This window comes from Peromyscus leucopus, chromosome 12 (assembly GCF_004664715.2).
Source record: "Peromyscus leucopus breed LL Stock chromosome 12, UCI_PerLeu_2.1, whole genome shotgun sequence".
In the NCBI taxonomy this organism is placed as follows: domain Eukaryota; kingdom Metazoa; phylum Chordata; class Mammalia; order Rodentia; family Cricetidae; genus Peromyscus; species Peromyscus leucopus.
Genome location: NC_051073.1, coordinates 18,334,854 through 18,355,168, shown reverse-complemented (window position 1 = coordinate 18,355,168; position 20,315 = coordinate 18,334,854).

Sequence of the window (20,315 nt, the reverse complement as noted above, 5' to 3'; positions counted from 1 at the left end):
GAACTTTAGATTTGTAAATAAAACAATGCGCTCTAATACTAGGCAAAATCTATAGAAGACAGACAATTCCTTCTATGGAATTTTTAGCAAATGAGTAAAAGAAAACTTTGGCAAGCTCCTCAAGTACACAATCTTGCACTACACAAAAATCTAAATTAGGATAAAGAGTCCCTAAGCCTCATGACTGATGCAGTAGAAGGGAGCCTCTGCAATTCTGAGATTACCTACTATGAAGAAGATACGCTTAGGATTTGTCCATTGAGATGTGTTGGTTAGGTAGGTTTCTTGTGTACTTGACGAAGGTTAGTGTCATTTGATAAGAGGGAGCTTCAACTCAGAAAATTTCTTCATCATTTTGGCCCATAGGCAAGTCCGTGGAGCATTTTCTTATTGACTATTGATGTGGGTGCCTTAGCCCATTGAGGGGAGTTACATTCCTGGGCTTATGATGCTGAGTTGTAAAACAAAAAACAAACAAACGAATGAACAAACTATAGGAAACAGTGTTTCTGCCTGGCTGCTTCATCAGTTTCAGCCTTAAGGTTTCTGCATTGAGTTCTTGTCATAACTTCCTTTCATGGTGTACCATGACCAGGACATGTAAGACAAATGAATTCTTTCCTCCTCAAATTACTTTTTATCATAGTATTTTATCACAACAGTTGAAATCAAAGTGAGGCAGTGAAGAATGGAAGTCGGTGAATTTTCCTATTTTCAAGTGCTAAGCATCTTTGCTCTTCATGTTAACTAAGCAAATAAGAATGCTGATAATCAGTGTAAAAGCTAAATATAAGTTAGACACTTGTTGGTTGAGAAAAGTCTATGTTATGTGAAGTATAAGCCTGATTGGAAAAAGAAGCAGAGGGCCCTTGTGGTTAAAAACTGTAGCCCTAACCCTGGGAAAAAGAAAACCAATTGTGTGTTAAGAAGCAAGTGATGGAATACCTGGAACAGAGCCTAGAGAAGGCAAGACCATGGAGTGTCTGAGCACCACAGCCTGAATACAAATTTCTGTGTCTACATGTCCCTACATAGTCAGATTGATGCTGCTCAGATTACCTGTGCCCACACAGCATCAGAAGAGTGTATTTGGTAACAGACAACTTTCAGTGCAGCTCTTGAATTCATGTAGCTATCACAGTTTAAAGACAATTCCTGGCTCATCATTTTGCCACGTTTACATATGATATGCATGGGAGAATATAGAGCAAGGAGGTTTCAAGGGAGGAAAAGGGAGGAAGTAAAACTGTCATTATGTTATAATCTCAAAAATAAAAGGATAAATACAAGAACTAACCTTTACTCCAAAACAATAATAATAAGTGAAAATTATCTCAGTTCTGAAATCAAAATAGGTACATAGACTGGAGCAAAAACAAGCTTCAATTGTTATGTTGAAAAGGCATATCTTCCTGGCATACACATGTATGCACATGCTGAAGGTACAAGAATTGAAAATCATATTAAGCAAACTGAATTAGAGTTCTTAGTTAGAAGAGTCCAAGAGATCATAAAAGATATAGGCTGTTGTGGGAAACAGCACAAGTCCCCACCCCTGGATAAAATACTACAGACAATGATGGCTGAGACAGGGATAATTAGTTTTACTCATGGACGATCTCCCTAATTGTCTATACAATATAGGGTCAGACTAAACACATAAGAAAAGCACCAAATGGCCTCAGCAGATATGAAATTGAGAAGGAGTTAGGAAGGCATGGGGGAGTTGGAGTGAAGTATGGAAGGGTGGAAATGATGCAAATACAGTGCTCATATATGAAATTCTCAATAATATTGATGACCATGAAGCATTATTTGTGGTTCTGTGATTTTAAATCATATCAATATTGGGCAACATTAAGTATGCAATAATTCTAACAAAGTCACAATAAGTTATTGGAAAGTAATATCATAAAGAAAATCATATGAGAATAGAATAGTTATAATATACAGAAAATATGTACATGTCTGTTGATACATTATATAAGACAAATACATATCCTCTTTCACACATGAAGAATTGTTTTCTTTAGACCAGTTTTACACAATTAGAGTCTCTAGGAACCTAGTCGTGATGATTTATTTTTGTTGTTGAAGGGGTCAACATATAGAACTGTCAGACTAGATCTCTGCTATGATGAGGCTTTGAGGGAAATATTTATACCTGTGTTAGGACTGAGAGATTTCATGATTTTATAATTTGAATTCAATATAAATTGTTACTTTTTTAACCAATAACTCTACAAAAATAGGTTAAAGTGAGACTATTAAAGTGGAAAAAAGCTATGATTTCTGTTTTCTTCATAAAATAAGAAACTATGTTACCCTCTCTCCACATTAATGGCAGAATTATTGTGATTTTTTTCTGATGGTAGGCATTTTAACTTTGGTGAGATAGATTCACCTTTTTGTCTTAGATGAGGTTGCTGAATGCTTTTCAAAATGTTTATTGGCAATTTTTATTTCTTTGGGGACTTTCCTTTCAGTTCCTCCACCCAAATAGATCCATATTATCACCATGTACAAGATTCAAGTCCAAGAAGATCAAATACCTCAACATAAATCCAGTTACACTGAACTTGATAGAAGAGAAAGTAGGAAGTAGTCTTGAATACATTGGCACAGAAGACAACTTCCTAAATATAACACTAGTAGCACAGACACTGAGAGCAACAATTAATAAATTGGACCTCCTGAAACTAAGAAGCTTCTTTAAGGCAAAGAACACTGTAAATAAGACAAAACAACAACCTACAGAATGGGAAAATATTTTCACCAACCCACATCTGACAGAGGATTGATTTCCAAAATATATAAAGAATTCAAGAAACTGGACATCAAAATATTGAACAATCCAATTAAAAAATGGGCTACAGACTAAACAGAGAATTCTTAACAGAGGAATCTCTAATGGCCAAAAGACATTTAAGGAATTGCTCAATATTCTTAGTCATCACGCAAAGCAAATCAAAATAACCCTGAGATGCCATCTTACACCTGTCAGAATGGCTATAACCAAAAACACTGAAGACAGCTTATGTTGGAGAGGATGCAGAGCAAGGGCAACAGTCCTCCACTATTGGTGGGAATGCAAACTTGTACACCCACTTTGGAAATCAGTATGGCGATTTCTCAGAAAATTGGAAATCAATCTACTTCAAGACCCATCTATACCATTCTTGAGCATATGCCCAAGGAATGCTTAATTATATCACAAGAACACATGCTCAATTATGTTCATAGCAGCCTTACTCATAATAGCCAGAACCTGGAAACAAGCTAGATGCCCCTCAACCAAAGAATGAATAAAGAAAATGTGGCACATAAACATTTTCTATTTCTTAATTGCTTTTTCTCCATATGTACTCAAATTTCCTGACAAGTAAATTTTTATATAAAATCTCTATTAAAACCTAAATTCCCTTCGTATACTCTGTGTGGATGTATAATGATGTATGTTTTCTGAAATTTTTAATTACACAGCTCAGTTTTTTAAGAAAATAATATTCATTTGAAAAATCTTTAATAAGATGATAAAATCAATTACATTTTAATTGTCTATTTCAATACAGGATAGCTAATAAGTCTATCTTTATTATTGAAAGTAAGCGCATATAAGAGAAATCAGCAAAGATTCCACAGTAAGCAGGGTGTGTGATAGGGCCTGTAAGCTGTACTCAAAGAACTAAGGCAGGGGGATCAATTTGTCAGGCCAGATTGTACTGTTCAGGGAGATAGAGTCTCAAACACCAAACACACAGAAACATAATTCTTAAAATAATTATTTCTTTTACTTCTGTTGGATACTGTTCTTTAATTTCTCTCCTCTTTTCTTTTTGAACATTTTCTTAAAGCATTTGAAATAGCTTTTTAAACTTGTTTTGATATTTTCATCTTTAGAATCGCTATGTTGTGTAAAATAGAGTGTTTAAACCATGAATGCAATAGTAATGGGACTCAATCATTAGTAAACATTTCTTTGTGTTTTCTTTTTCCCTAGGGAAATAATAAAAACTGCATTCAGATTACTCTATTTAAATCAAATTAGATTATAATAACAGTTTAAAATACTGAAATTGTTGAAGAATTACAAGAAAGTAGTAAAAGAAAATAATAATCAGGCCTTTCATTGAATACAGGATGCAAAGTAAGACACATATTACATGAAATGAGGTATTTTCTCTCAGCAAAGTGAAAGAAGCTTCAAACAATGAAGACTTTAAAAACAAGCGATGCTGGTTTTGCATCATAGTCTACAGTGTTGGAGTCCTCTTATACATTATACATTATACATTACGGAAAATATTATATATATTTCTGAATCATTATGTGAAAAACATACCTATTTAATATATAAGAAAATATGTTTACATTTAAAATTAAATTTATAGGAATAGGTTATTAGTATGCATATTAAATTATGTTTTTGTTATTGGTTCCAAATTAATGCTCAGCAAAATTATTTTTTGAACTTTGTAATAAGAATAAATTGTCACAACTATTTTAACTAAATGCTTATACAAAAGTTAGGTTAAGGTGAGAATATTCAAGTAGCTAAAATCTCTGATTTATGTTTTCATAATACAAATAAGGAACATAAAAGATGGGTTGCTTAACTGCACGGTCACATCATAACAAATTATATCTACTTCCATGTTCAAATATCATTAAGTACTTCACATAAATCAACACAACAATTACATTCACAAGAGTGGGTAATATTTCCTTAGTATTTTCCTACTTTTATAAACAAAAGGAAATCTTTCATTTAAAAGCTCATTTGTGTTACACATAAATTTTTTTCTGACCTTGGAGGCATAAATGTAAGCCTTTACTTACCCTTTATATTTTGTCTAATTCAATTAAAAACAAATGCATTATTTCTGAGTTATATCTGATCTTAATATATGAGGTTGGAAACATAAACATTTCATATTAGTAGAACAAATACATGGCAGTATCAAAGTTTGAGATGACTAACTCTGGTACTGAAAGCAATCCTACCTGCTTAGTAAATATCCCAAACACTTTCATCACTTCCTTCTTGAAGCACAGCATTTCACTCAATTTTTTAAAATATACATGAAGTCGTAATACAGAGCAGCAGCAAGATCATATACTTTTTCAGTGTCAAATGCTTATTAATCATACTTCAAATTCCTGATATTTCTAACCTTAGAATTCAGATGTATTTGTAGATAAAAATTGATGAGGCAATCAATTTAAATTAGGCCATTAACGTAACCTCTAATTCAACGTGACGGTTACCCTCAAAAGAAACGAATATAAAGGCTGTTAACTACAACCCAAGGAGAGATATTTCAGGAGAAATTCTTTTACCGAACCCATGACCTTGGGCTTCTGCCTTACAAAATTATGAAAAAGCACATTGCTATTTTTTATGCACCCAGTCTGATGTACTTTGTTATGGAAGCCTCAGAGAGTCAGGTCCATTGCGTGAGACTCATTCTAAATAGTGCAAGCCAAGTTATACAACTTACAAGAACTCTATCAGGAAATACAGTATTCAAGCCATTAACAAACTGTTTTCTCAAAGTAAAGATTAACTATATGTGTTGCAAATAATCATAAATAAGTTTGAATTTTCTTACCTTAGAATTTTAAATAACAGTCAAGGACAGTCATACCAGAGGGGTACAGAAACTAGTAACAGAAGTTATTTCTTGATGAAATAAGATGTTTTCCTTCCAGTTTGCAACATACTTTTCTATATGGACTAGTGTTTTCTGATAAATAAATATTAAATGAATATTAAATATTATATAAAATACTATATTGAAGAATAACTGCTCTTTTTTTGAATTTACAGCTTTTTTGCCTATAGATTATGGCTTCTGATTTTGTATTTTTATGGTATTCCAGTGTGTGTGTGTGTGTGTGTGTGTGTGTGTGTGTGTGTGTGTGTGTCTGTGTGTGTTTCTGCATCTATATGTGTTTCTGATGCTTTTTCTTTTTTTTCTCCTGTTTGTTTTGTCTTTTTCAGACTTGTGTATTTTTTAATCTCATTTTATTTTATTATTATTCATAAATGCCTGTTTGTTTTCTTACAAGAGACAGAAAGGTTGTGGAATAAGGAAGGAGGAACTGGGAGGAGTTGGGAGGTGAAAACTGTAATCAGAAAATATTGTATGGGCAGAAATCTATTTTATTTTCAATAAAAAATAATGTTCTAAGACTGATTGATTATGTTGTTGTGAGGCCTTGCTCACATAACCTTCTAAGGATGTTTTATTCATTTTTGTTCAATGTTTAAGTCATATTTACAATGTGCATGTAATTGACTGGTTTAGTTATTGTGACTTTGCCTAAGAATCAGGAAGAACTTCTCATGATGCTACCCAATCATACCACAATCTGCCTCTTCCCCTAAGTCTAGGACACTTATTAAGAGCACAGAGAGCTCAAACCTTTCATTATCTTTGTTCAATTGTTCAAGTGCACATTGATACACTTAAGTCTAGAAAGATCTCTGCTGAAAACTCAGGAATATGTGTGAATGACACATCTTTTTTTCTATGGTATTCTTCACTGTTTCCCTGAAAGAAATGGAATATCCCCATTCAATCATGCAGAGATCCAAGGAGGTCACTGTAGCATTTTTTTCATACAACCAATTTGTTCTAAATTGGTGGGCACTTTGAACAGTATCATGGATGGTAGGCCTTTTGTATGTAAATAATTTTGAGTGAAATCTTCAGCCCAACAGATGATCTATTGCATGGAGATTATTAAGGCACAGGTCAACAAATAGTATACCCTTAAGATTCAGAATCCAATATTCCATTTTTGATCATTTATTTTTCTTCAGTCTTCATTGCTTTGTATATAAATTTAATGTGCTCCCATTCTCTTCATAATTAGGGCCCATGATTTATTCTTATCTCCCCCATTCTTCCTTTAAACTACACAAAGTAACTATAATATTAGTACTAAATATTTTAATTGGTCCTTATTATACTACAATGCACACCAATTACATTAAAAATTAAACCTTCTATTGGCTAGAGCAAACAACTTTAAAACTATTATTTTTCTCTTTGTCTTGCAGTCTTCTTTTGTCCCACCCCCACAAGTCACTCCTGGTTTGCATATGTCTAATAGCAATTTAAAAATGACAAATTTTAATCATTAATTTTCTTCTCTATGTGTTTCTTCTTTCTGTTTTCTTCTCATAGAACCAGTTAATAAACAGAAATTCTGTTTTTTTAAAGAAAATCTATAGGTCTCAGAGAAGTTATCAGGATCATATACAAAGAATACCTATTTAATGGAAAAAGAGAAAATGGACAATTTTATGTATCCAAAGAGAAAGTGCAGCCCAAGGCCTATTTCTCAGCATCTGTGTGGGTACACAGTAAAAAGCATAGAGTCCAGACACTGTTATCTGAGTTCCCTAGTAAAACAGGGCCTGAGGCAAAGATCCAATGTACTTAAAATTATTTGATCTGGAGCATTTCCAGGGAAGGATAAATGAATGAGTAAAGGTAACAAATGTGAAGAAATATAAAGTGATGTACCATAAAACTCTTGTCAGCTGGTCAAGAAAAACCCAATGAGTGGCTGTGAACACTGAGTATTTTCGCGGAAGACTGTTTTGATCATCTCACCTCTTAACGGAAGACTTAACAATTAATCTGCTTTACCTTTCCTGTCTTTTGTCTTGTTATTTATAGGAGGCATCTCTCACAAAGACATACATTGTATTTTCTGTTCCTTTTAAGCAGTCATTAGAAAATATAGCCTCATCAAAGACGAGTGCTTCTTCCTGTCTCCTTATGAGAAAGTGCCAGGACAGGTAGAAGGAATTCCTGGGGAAAGAAAAAACAGCAATGGCTTCCAAGCTTTAAGACTGAGGATTTAGATTGAGTCATAAACAGTAATGATCCAGTAAGAAGGAGAGAAATTGACAGTTTTCATAGCACATTTCAGAAGTAAAAGAAAACTGATGCTAAGCTTCTTCATTGAGGAGAATTATCCTTACATTTTAAGAAAAAGTATTATCCTTTACATTTTTATCTGCTAATGTAGAAAATTAGCACATACTCAATAACTGATGATAAAAGGGGTAATTCTTACCGATACATATTTAAACTCTTGGTTTTGTTTCATAATAGGCACAAAGACATGAAATGGACTCTGAGGTTACAATTCAAGAATATTAGAGAACACTGGTGGGAGTATTAAAAGGATAAATCTCAAATGAAACTATGTCTTTAATTAAAATCCAGCCCTAGCAAACAGCTTTGAGTGATAGCAGAGAAAATAAAAGCAGACTATGAAGAAGTAATTATTTTTAATGAATTTTATAACTTATTATTTTTCAAAAATACCTAGAATAAAAATTAACCAATTAACTTTAAATGGGCTTGTGTTGAACTTTAAATCCCTAAAAGTTATCGTGGTGATCAACACTGATTATTGACTTGACAGGATTCTGAATCACATAGGAACACATTTCTGAATATTATGAAAGCATTTACATTGGTGTTAAACTGAGGAGACAGGACCCTGATGTGTCGTCCCATAGCATCCAGGACTTACTGAAAACAGGAAATCAAGAACACCAGCCTCATCACTGTACCATGGATATAAACATGATGGGATTGATGTTCACACACTTCTGCTGCCTTGAGTTCTCCAGTCTGCTGGACCATCCCCTCATACTGTGAGCCAAGGTAAACTCCTCCTTCTCTTGCCTCTTTCAGACATTTTACTGAAAACGCATTAAAAAACAATTAGTGCACTAACAAACAAACAATAACAATGAGATCATCTAATTTCTGGATTATTATGAAAAATAATTTTAATTTTTTTGTTAAAAGTATGCAAGTTGGAGGAGGCATGTTTATGATGAACAGTTGAGCCTTTTATGAGGCATTTCCTAGTAGGGAGTTATCAGATAATTGAGTTGGTTGGCTTTAGAAGTAACTAAGGTAGTGTTCCTAGGACCCTGGAATCTCTAAGACAATTTGTTACATAAGGGGGAATCTTGTTTCTCATCATATTCTTATTTCCCCTCTGAAGCCATAATTTGTAATCTGGTAAATGTTCTCAGAGTTGGGGCTTTTTAGAAATGATCATGAGATTAAGAAGGTTCTCATTCAAAAGTTTGAAAGGCTATTGGGATACTGTGGACACTCTGGATAGCAGAGGGCCATGGTGGTGATGGCGTTCTTGATCTATCATACCTGGATCCCAGCATCCCTATCATTCTCTTGTTGATTTCAGCTATCATTAAATGAGCAAATTTGCTCCACCACAATGAAGTGTAAGTTTAATTCAGAATGCTAAAATTGTGGTCAGTTTGGACACCTGTGCTTTCTAATCACCCATGATTAGCTCAGTGATATTGGATGAATTATCCATTACTTTTATACAGCATTGCCTTCTCCTATTAAAAAAGGTATTTTAAAAAACAAAGCAAAAAACCCAACAATATATTTTCTATTGTCTGGTAAAATAAGTGACAGAACATACTCAGTGTCATTGGCATGGTGCTGACACACTGTTTGTAGTGTGCAAAGGTCAACTGTGGTAATTACAGAAAGGACAAGTGACATTTCTGAAGAAGAATTTGGATTCAGTCTGAATGTCACATAAAAGTCATGGTAGAATGGGGAGGAATTTGAAGGGAGGGAATGAATGATGGATTTGATGAAAACACATTATACACAAGTATGAAATTCCAAAAAGAGCTAATTATGACAAAGAAATATTTTTAAGAAATAGTACTAACATGGACAAACACATAATAATTTTAAAAATTATTTTATAAAATATATAATATTCAAGTTAAGGAATGGTTCTGTTGGCATGAGAAAATTGTAGTTTTGTTATTATGTACCCCATACATTAAGAGTGAAATGTCTTAGTAATATTGTGACAGAAAATTCCCAATGACCATTTACTATCATTTTTGCTTCTATTATTTTTGTTATAATTGTAGTCTGATAAGTGAAAAAGTAAACAAGACTTTCAAAAATTCATTTTTTAAAAAACTGGACTTTTAAAATCACAGATTACAGAAGAATATTTGCTGTAAGCCCAACATTGAACTCATACTCTACTGAAAATGCTCTATTTGAATCAACCGTATGTTTATAAGTAGCTACAGCTGTCTACAGGTTAGTACTCATAATGATTTGCACAGTTTAACATTATGAAGGAGTCAAAATTTTTATTCTGCTCTGCTGTCTCCTCAGGAATTTGTAGATTAAAAGTAGGCTATTGCATTTTCAAGACTCCAGATTCCATTGAACCTTTGTCAAAACAGAGAAGCCAGAGAAAGGGATTAAAGTTCCTTCTCTCCCTTCCAGTCACAAATTTCCCAGGGAGAGTATTGTCATGCAGAATTTATCTGATTACCCTTTCTCATATATTCCCTTGCCACGACTAGATCACACATTAACCTTTAGAGTAATAAAGTAGAATGAATTGACCATAAGGTTTAAACCAATAAGAATCCATATTCTGGTACCTTTCTTCATTGCAGAGTGATCAATGATGACCACTGTAAAGGTGGTTAAGCTTATCAGAAAATAAATATAATAGCTCCAACAAAAATGTTATTAATAGCTAATATGTACGAAATATATATTCTAATTGTTCATTTTTGTTTAAATAATTCACATATTCCCTTCATGAGACAAGTATCACTCTACATTCATTAAAGTTGGCATATGCATAGTCACACTTCAAATCTGGTAGCCTGGATTTCACCTCATTCTATGTCCATCGCTGAAGTTCTCTATTGAGTACCTTTACATTACCATCAGACACATGAAATAACAATAAAAAATGATCAAACAAGCAATAAAATGTTTCCAAGATATTTTACCACAAAGCTCTACAGTTAAGATTTGTGTGTGTGTGTGTGTGTGTGTGTGTGTGTGTGTGTATACACATTCTTGTGAATGCACATGTGCACGTTTGTGCTTATGGGTTGACATTTAGCTAAAAATGAAATAGAAGTGCTACTATTAATGTAGTCCAGGAAAACACAATATAATATAAAAATAGTAAATGAACGTCTAGAGAGATGTCTCAACAGGGAAGAGCCTATACTACTCTTGTGCAGAACCCAAGTTTGGTTTCTAGCGTCCTTGTTCAGCAGCTCTAAACCAACCACATGTAACTCTAGTTCCAGGTGATCTGACACCTCTATACTCTATGGCCAAGGGCAAAACATACATATACAAACAGACATACGCAGACACATACACACAGAGAATTATAAACAAAAAAATTCATAATGATTATTCATTTACCCTAACCTGGGTAATATATTAAAGCTATGGAATATAGTATAATATCAAAATTCTAGTATGGATAGTATAGTTTCTACTATGAGCAGCACTATATTTTTATAGTGCATTCAGTTCAAGAAGATTTCAAAATTATAGGAAAGAAATACATCACTCCATGCTCTTCAACACTGAGCTTCTACTGTAGGTGGAGTTTTCCTGTACCAGCATCTGCTGTAGAATAACAACTCAGAGTCTTTGTATTAATTATAAATGCTCAGCCAATAGCTCAGGCTTGTTACTAGCTAACTCTTACATTTAAATTAACTCATATTTCTTATCTATGCTTTGTCACATGGCTCATGGCTTGTTACCTCATTTTACATAGGTCCTGCTTCTTCAGTGACTGGCTGGCATCTCCTAATCCACCCTTCTTCCTACCAGCCTCTTTAGTTTGTTTTTTCCACCTGTACTTCCCACCTGGCTACCAGCCTGTCAGCTTTTCATTAACCAATGAGAGTAGTACATATTCACAGTGTACAAAAGGATTATTTGACAGCATTCTCCAAGGCTTGAATTTACAGTAGAATGTTCTTTGAGTAATACTGTGACAAGACTAGAAACTACAGAAACCTCAGAAGCTGAGACTTTCTGCTTTTGAACCAAAATTTGCATTTTTTTTCTAATAGTGGAAAAGCGGAAATAAGGTATACAAGTTGAAAGCACTCAAAGAAAGAAAGGAAAATAGAAAGAAAAAATTAAATAGATTAATAGATAGATTCATCCATCCATTCACCCATACATACATACATACATACATACATATATACAAAAAACATACCTGGAGTCATGAAATCAATGGTTTTCAGCAGAAACAACAGAACACAAAGCAACAATGAACTGAAATTGAAATTTTATTCAATTTCTTCACTCAAGAATTTGGGGCTGTTTTACAACATCTGATGCTCTTGACATCTATGAAACAAGTATATATTTGTTAATGGAAAGGCATGTGAAATGAGAAAATTTCAAGTAATAAAACATAAATTATCTTCTTACAAATAGTAGAGAATTTGTTAGAAAAACAAACAAACTATTAACCCCAGGGGAATTTTGCTTAGCAGGCTGGAAGAAAAGGCTTCTAGACCTTGTGTAGTGTTTTTTGAGTTGACAATGTGCTCTCAGTGAACTCCTGAGAGTCGTTCTTTTCTCTTCTCCTCTCTCATCATTATTTTGATCTTACATCCCTTGCAACTAATAAGCATAATCTTAAACCGCCTACACTATTCTTGGAAATACTAAAGAACTAATTCACTAATTGTATCTTATGTTTATTGCTCATGGAGGAAAACCTCTTACCTCTGAGAATGTTCTAGAATTACACACAGGAAGCAATTTGTTCCCTTTAACTGTTCTGTCCCTCCTTTTCCTTCTCCTCCTCACTGTTCTCATCCTGCTTATGCAGTCTCTTAGTTTCCAGATTCCAGAGATAACACTGGCTTCAAGATATCTGTATTGGCTACTGATAATCTAATTCCCACATACAGAAGTCTGTTAATTAATTTCATTGCATATTCAAAAATTACAAACCTGCTGCAGTAGGTACATCATAAATGTTAATTCTAAAAACAAATAAATCATAACAGATATGTTCAGTTTACAGAAACTAGACATCAAAATACTAAACAACCCAGTTAAAAAATGGGCTAAAGAGCTAAACAGAGAATTCTCAAAAAAAAAAATAATTACAAATGGCTGAAAGATATTTAAAGACATGCTCAACATCTTTAATCATCAGGGAAATGCAAATCAAAACGACTCTGAGATACCACCTTATGCCTGTCAGAATGGCTAAGATCAAAAACACTAATGACAGTCTATGTTGAAGAGGATGCGGAACAAAGGGAACACTCCTCCACTGTTGGTGAGAGTGAAAACTTGAACAACCACTGTGGAAATCAGTATGGTGGTTTCTCAGAAAATTGAGAATCGATCTACCTCAAGACCCAGCCACACCACTCTTGGGCATATATCCAAGGAATGCTCAATCATACCACTAAGATACATGCTCAACTATGTTTATAGCAGCACTATTCATAATAGCCAGAACCTGGAAACAACCTAGATGCCCCTCAACTGAAGAATGGATTAAGAAAATGCAGAACATATACACAATAGAGTAATACTCAGGAGAGAAAAACAATGACAGCATGAAATTTGCAGGCAAATGGATGGAACTAGAAAATATCATCCTGAGTGAGGTAACCCAAACCCAGAAGGATAAACATGGTATGTACTTACTCATAAGTGGATACTAGATATAAAGCAAAGAACAATCAGACTGCAACCCAGAGAACCAGGGAGGCTATATAGCAGGGGGGACCCTAGGATGACAGTGGCTTATAATAAGTTTAGTTTTACTCAATTACTGGGCAAGCCTCAATGAAACATTTCACTATTAGGATACGAATTTATACTGTATCGAGCCAATAATAGAAAAATAAGTAAATAAATAAAAATGAAAAAAGAAAAGAAATGACCCAAATAGGTACAAAGGTGTGACTATAGAACTATCAAAGGTTGAGTCGATAAAAGAAAGCTCTTGTATGCTAAAAAATAAAAAATAAATAAATAATATAGTTATTGAATGAATACCTCAAATGTAATTAATATCATGAGTGTAATTAATATCTTGAATGTAATTCATGCCACTGAAATGTGAACTTAAAAATGGTTACAATTGCAAATATTATGCTCTTTTAAAAAAATAAGGTGGAACCGGGCAGTGGTGGCCCACGCTTTAATCCCAGCACTGGGGAGGCAGAGGCAGGTGGATCTCTGTGACTCTGAGGCCAACCTGGTCTACAAAGTGAGTTCCAGGACAAGCTCCAAAGCTATACAGAGAAACCCTGTCTCAAAAAATGAAAACAATAAAAAAAATAATAATAAATAAATAAGGTGGAATGTAATCGCCATACATTATATGTGTGTATGAAATTGAAGACAGCAATGTTCTAAAATAGAAAGTGGTGATGGTGTCATGGGCCTATAAGGATGCTGGACTAAAGTCTATTAAATTGTTCAAACAGGCAAATTGTATCCTGTGTGAATTATTTGTCAATAAACATTTTATAAAACATAAAAAAGAGGCAAGTCTATGAAATATTCGAGGTGAATTTTCTAGATTAGGTTAATACACATGGGAAACCCCACACTAAATATAGAGAGAATCAGTTTAATGGGTGGGGCCCTAGACTGCATATGCAAAGTGAAAGATAGCTGAAGGCTAATGGGTTTTCTGCTCCATACAATACATTTCTCCATTGATGCAGTGAGCCAGATCTAGCCAAACTGGGAAAATACAACATCAAGTTTATTGAGAGCAAAGTAACTCTCAGGCAGGTTCCCTGGTCTCAGAGAATAAGTACAGAGAAGGTGCATGCCTCAGTCAGGGCAGGAAAGTTTAACAGATTGGGTTTGTGCCCAAGTATGTTCAAAAGCTGAGTCCTTAGGTGGGGACTTGAGCAGCTGACAACTTCAGGGAAGGATACCTTTCTATATGCTATGAATATGTTTTATTACCATTGGTTAATAAAGAAGCTGCTTTGGCCTATGGCAAGGCAGGATAGAGCCAGGCAGGAAATCCAAATAGAGATATAGGGAGAAGAAAAGCAGAGTCTCAGGAGACACTGAGAACCGCCAAAGAAACAAAATGTAATACAACACAGGTAAAGCCATGTGATACATGGCAATACATAGATTAATAAAAATGGATTAATTAAAGATGTAAAAGCTAGCTAGCAATAAGCCTGAGCCATAGACTAAATGGTTTGAAATTAATATTAAGGTACTGAGTGATTATTTTATAAGTAGCTGCAGGACCACACATCTGGGCAGCATGTACTTCAGGCTACATGTAGTAATCTCTAAGGATGCAGAACTGGGCTTTTCTTACCCTTTCTGTGTTCAATGACTCTCAGAGTAGATGGGGGTGAGAGAGAGAGAGAGAGAGAGAGAGAGAGAGAGAGAGAGAGAGAGAGAGAGAGAGAGAGAGAGAGAAGGAATGGGGCCTCCCAGTCTATGCAGGGGCCAGCCGGAGGCTCCAACTGACTACGTTGACCCTTTGGGGTATATGGGCACCAGTCCATACCTGGCAACTTCCAGCTGAAGAGTAGAGCAATGCAGGGGTAGGGAGTCGGGCCAGTGGGCTGGTGTTTAAAGGGAGCTATGAGGACAGGACCCGTTAGTTAACTGCTGCCCAAGAAAGCTCGCAATTCTCTTCCTGAAGAAAGTGGAGAAGGCAAGGAGCAAAAAGAAAAAAAAATAGGCAAATGAGAGTTCAGGGTCCTGTGACTGGGGTGAGTCATTCAAAGAGGGAGAACTTCCACCAATGGAAGGGAGAGATTGTGTCTCCTGAGGTCATCTCCCAGTGTTTGGAGTGATTCTATTCAGGTTTCTACCAGGCCAGACTCGTTGACGTATTAACAACATTCTCCCAGGATACAGCAGGTGTTTCATTTAATCACAGTAAGGAGGTTCGGTGCTCTGTCATTCTGCAAGGTGACCTGAACCACTGAGGACATCTGGCATTAAAGAGTGGCCAAGGAGTCCACTGAGTTGTAATTGGCCTTCTGGAGTTGTTCAGATAGGTTCTTATTTGCAGTAACTGAGTGCCCTCTGGTGCCTGTGCCTAAGCCAGACACCACTACAGCTGAAGCCAGAGAGATGCCCACCATGGCTGGGGGAAAGAATACATTATCAGTGTCTGGCCCAAGAGGAAGAGGAAGTCATAGCAAATTCAGTTTGCCCGCAGAGGGTTAGTATGGGACCAAGATCACCAGAAGGCACAAGGTGGTAGATGAAGAGATGATGATGGATGAAAGATTTTTAGACAAGGTCCTCTTACACCAGAAGAACCCACCTGGGTGTGCCAAGATGATTGTTGATAACAGACTACTGATGTTGCAGAAGAGGGAAAACCCCAAGTAACAAAAGAAAAACTGAGGGTCCAGGGCATCCCAAAAAAGAGGAATGGGGAAAGACTGAGCTGGTGGGGTTGAGGAAGGGGGAGCTTCAAAAGGGATTGGCAAGGGGACAGCCGTGAGGGAAGACTGGCCAGGGTAGTGCTAAGGAGTCAGTTGCTCAGGTTGGACAACCCTGAAAAGTTGAGCAAGGCCACCCCCTCCTGAATGAGACACAGCCAGGAGAAGGGACAGGGAGTAATTACCCTGGCTGGACAGGTTCATATCAGCTTTTAGCAAGTCTAGAGCTCAGCAGTTTACAGTTGGCAGGTGCTTCCTGCATGGTGTCTGTAAAAGAGCTGGAACAAATTTATACTTGGCATCATAGCAAAGGCTTTGGGTTAAAAAGCGTGAACATTTTTTCTATATGGAGAAAGCCTGATATGTTTTAGCCATTGAAATGCACCTTTAAGTCTATACTTAGAAGACAACTAAAGGCAACTTAAAATCTTGAACTTGCAACTGAGTAGTAAGTAGTCAGTGCTCTATCAGTTTATCAGAATTCCATATATCAATGCTAAAACTCTGAACTTTCAAAATCTTAGTGTAAGAATAGCATAGAAAGGGGAAAACTGAAATATTTTCCATTTTCATATATCTTAAATCGTTTACTTATACCTTTAAAACATGCATTTATACATCTTAAGTCATTTTCAGAGACTCTCAGAACTTTTAAGCTTTCACAGCCTCAGATCTCTTTATATATCTTAATTTTCTTAGACCCCCACAACTTGCATTGACCTTAACATTTTTTTTATTTAATCATTTACCATAAGACATAACTAGTTATTACTGAAAACAGTAATTGCAAATCATGTTCCCTTAGTGGAAAGTTACAACTGAAATCTGCTTACCCTTTAATATGCAGCCTATGAGCAAGACACACCAGTTTGTATTTTTTACAAGAAACCTAGTAGCTTTAACTAACTAATGAACTACCAAGGTGGTTATAGCCTTGGGGGCTATAGCAGGAGGGTTGATTGTCTGTCATTGCCTAGCTGACAGTTAGTCTAGATATATGCGGTCAGAGATACATACACTAGTCCATAGTCCTTTACCTAGACAGTTATCCTAGGCTCCTGTGATCTCCATAGCATTGGATACAAGGGTATAAGGACAACAGCCTTGGTTTCCAGGCCCAGACGCTTTTCTCTGGTGAAGGAAGGGAGGACTTTGTTTAGGCAATGTGAAGCAATCAACTTTTCAGTGCCCTGCTTGTCCAAAGTTGAGCCTACCCCTGGCAGTAGGAAAGGCATTGGGGAAGTCTTCACCTAGTGGTTAGCATTACCACAGTACAGATGGAGTCCTCCATCCATGTGTCCACTGTCTTCTTGGAGACTTTGGGGTCACTGCTTGGGTCTGGGAGTCTCTGTCTGTCATATAAGTTTAAATATCTTAAATGCCATATTCAGTAAACCTCTGACAGTTGGAGGACCATTATATATTATAGTTCTGAACATCTCAAGGTTTGATCATCTTTAACAGTTTATCATAAAATAATATTCCTGAATTGAAGCTCTTTTAGTATCAAGATGAGAGTCATAAACATAGTCTACAGAGACTGTGAACATCCCTGATCCTTACATAGTGTACCATTATACAAAATAACAGTTCCCTGTATGGCTCAGTTTACCAAAATAGCTATGGCTTAGCAATGCTAGCAAAAACAAGGAAGTTAGACATAAATCTTCAAATCAGTCTCTATTAGTTTCAATAGACCTTATTTAAGGAGAGACATTGTCTAAGGCAATGGTTCCAGGTTCTTTTGCTAGGCTGCTTAGGTCATTGTTGTATTGTGTCATGAGATAGGAATACCTCAGCCTCTGGTGTTTAGTGTTATGCCCAGATCATAGGGACCTTCAAAAGACCACCACAGAGACTGAATACTATATGTAAAAGTGAAGAGCTGTTATTTCAAGCTTGGAGCTTGGACTTTCTGTCAAACGCAGTGGTGAGAGCAAAGAGCCCCAAGCCCAAACAGGGTGGGGTTATTATCATAGCAGAGTTTGGGGTGAGGGGCTTTCCAGGGTTCAGGACCCTGGCTGGCTGACATTTGTCTAGGAGTATAGGGAATGTTTGGAATGTCAGTTATTTCCCCTTAGATACAGACCCTCCCTGCGTGGGATCAGCTTATGTTTTTTTTTTTTTTTTTTTTTTTTTTTTTTTTTTTTTTTTTTTTTTTTTTCTTTTTCTTTTTTTTTCTGGATCTGGGTGTTACCTGCCAGTAAGCCTGTTACAGAAGCTGTGCCTGGGCCTCAAAGCTTGCCATGGCAGTTGTGAGTTCAAGCTGTTCTGTGTCCCCCCACCCCCACTTTTAGCTGTGTTCCTAAGTTTTAGATTTTTATTTACCTATCAAGATCATATATTAACAAAGGCATTACAATAAAATATCTTATAAATTTTAAAATATCCCATAGCCTTATAAATTTAAACATTTTAAAAACTGTTTCTTAAATATATCCAGTTTATTTAAACTTTCTGTAAAACTCTAAAATTTCTTTTTAAAGAAGTTTAAAATCTCTCAATAATGTGTTCTGGTAATATCCAACTAAAGTACACTTTTTATTTCAAGAATGAAGACACAGAGAACAACTTATTTTGTAGAAGGCAAATCCAAGTTTTAATAGTATAAACAATTCAGTGTCTCTAAAACAAATACCAAGTGGGTTACTCTCACATTACAAAGTTTGGCTGCCAGCAAAATATGTTCTTTTTGTTTGTTTGTTTGTTGTTTGTTTGTTTTTTTCTTTTCTTACTGATATTTATTGTTGAAAGCTAATAATTGTTTCTGGAGAGGGAACTTATATAAAAACAAAGTCAGTACAGTAAATCCAAAAACTATCTCTAAAGGGCACATTTAAGAAAACTTAAGCCACAAGATTATTGCAGTTTATGATTTAATCTAATTGCGTGCGCGTGCACACACACACACACACACACACAAATCTGAAAGCACAACTCTGCAGATTTCTAAGAGAAAGGGTATGCATGCCTCCATGTTCAACTGTGCATTGTTACATTTAACCCTATGGCGGATTTTACATCATGATGGATCAGTTTGTTATCCCATGCGAGACCTCAAGTTGTAAAATGAAATCAATTTTTTTTAAACTTTGTTGAACATTTTCATGCTGAAAATCAAAGCCACATTTTATGGGCAACTTAAAGAGTTAACAATACCCCACAATGGTGCTATTTTAAAATGTCAGTCAGTGTCATGATCCTGAACTGGCTTCAACTCCTAAAAAATGACTAACTCTTAGTTAGGTGACAATGCGGGGGGTGGGGGGGGGTGGGGGGGTGGGATTTACTAAATCAGTGCCTGTCAGTTATGTTTCTTACAAAGAAAGAACTGGGTAACCAAACTGCTTTTCCAGAGATAGAAACAATGTTAACAGTGGGCTCAACTGACCACTACACAGTTATGCTAGTATTTTATTAATCCAAAAGCACTTTACAAGAAAATATAAGTATGGCTTCCAATAGGAATGTTATACTTGGACTTGAGACCAAGCTCACAGATTTGAGTGTGCAAGGAAAAACAGGCTTTCAAGTGAAACAACCATTTGTAACCAAAACTTTAATCCCAAGGATTCTCACAAACATATTGCAAATGACAGCATGAAGAAGAAATCTTGAAATCTTGCACAATAACTCAAAGGTTCAGCTCTACAGTGTACCCTTAATCTGATAGGGCACTGCTAACTTAAAGCCTTCCATTTCCAAATAAAGAATGTTACATACAGCTATTCATCCATTTATAGCAATCAGTGGGGAACCTCTTTGCAAGAGTTCAGAGTGCAATCCCTACCCTTTACATGTTGGCTTATGTGCACAGCAGCTTTTCTTTAATTAACTAATTAATTATTTTTTTCTTTTTTTTTTTTTTTTTTTTTTTTTTTGGTTTTTCAAGACAGGGTTTCTCTGTGTAGCTTTGGAGCCTGTCCTGGAACTCACTCTGTAGCCCAGGCTGGCCTTGAACTCACAGAGATCTGCCTGGCTCTGCCTCCCGAGTGCTGTGCTGGAATTA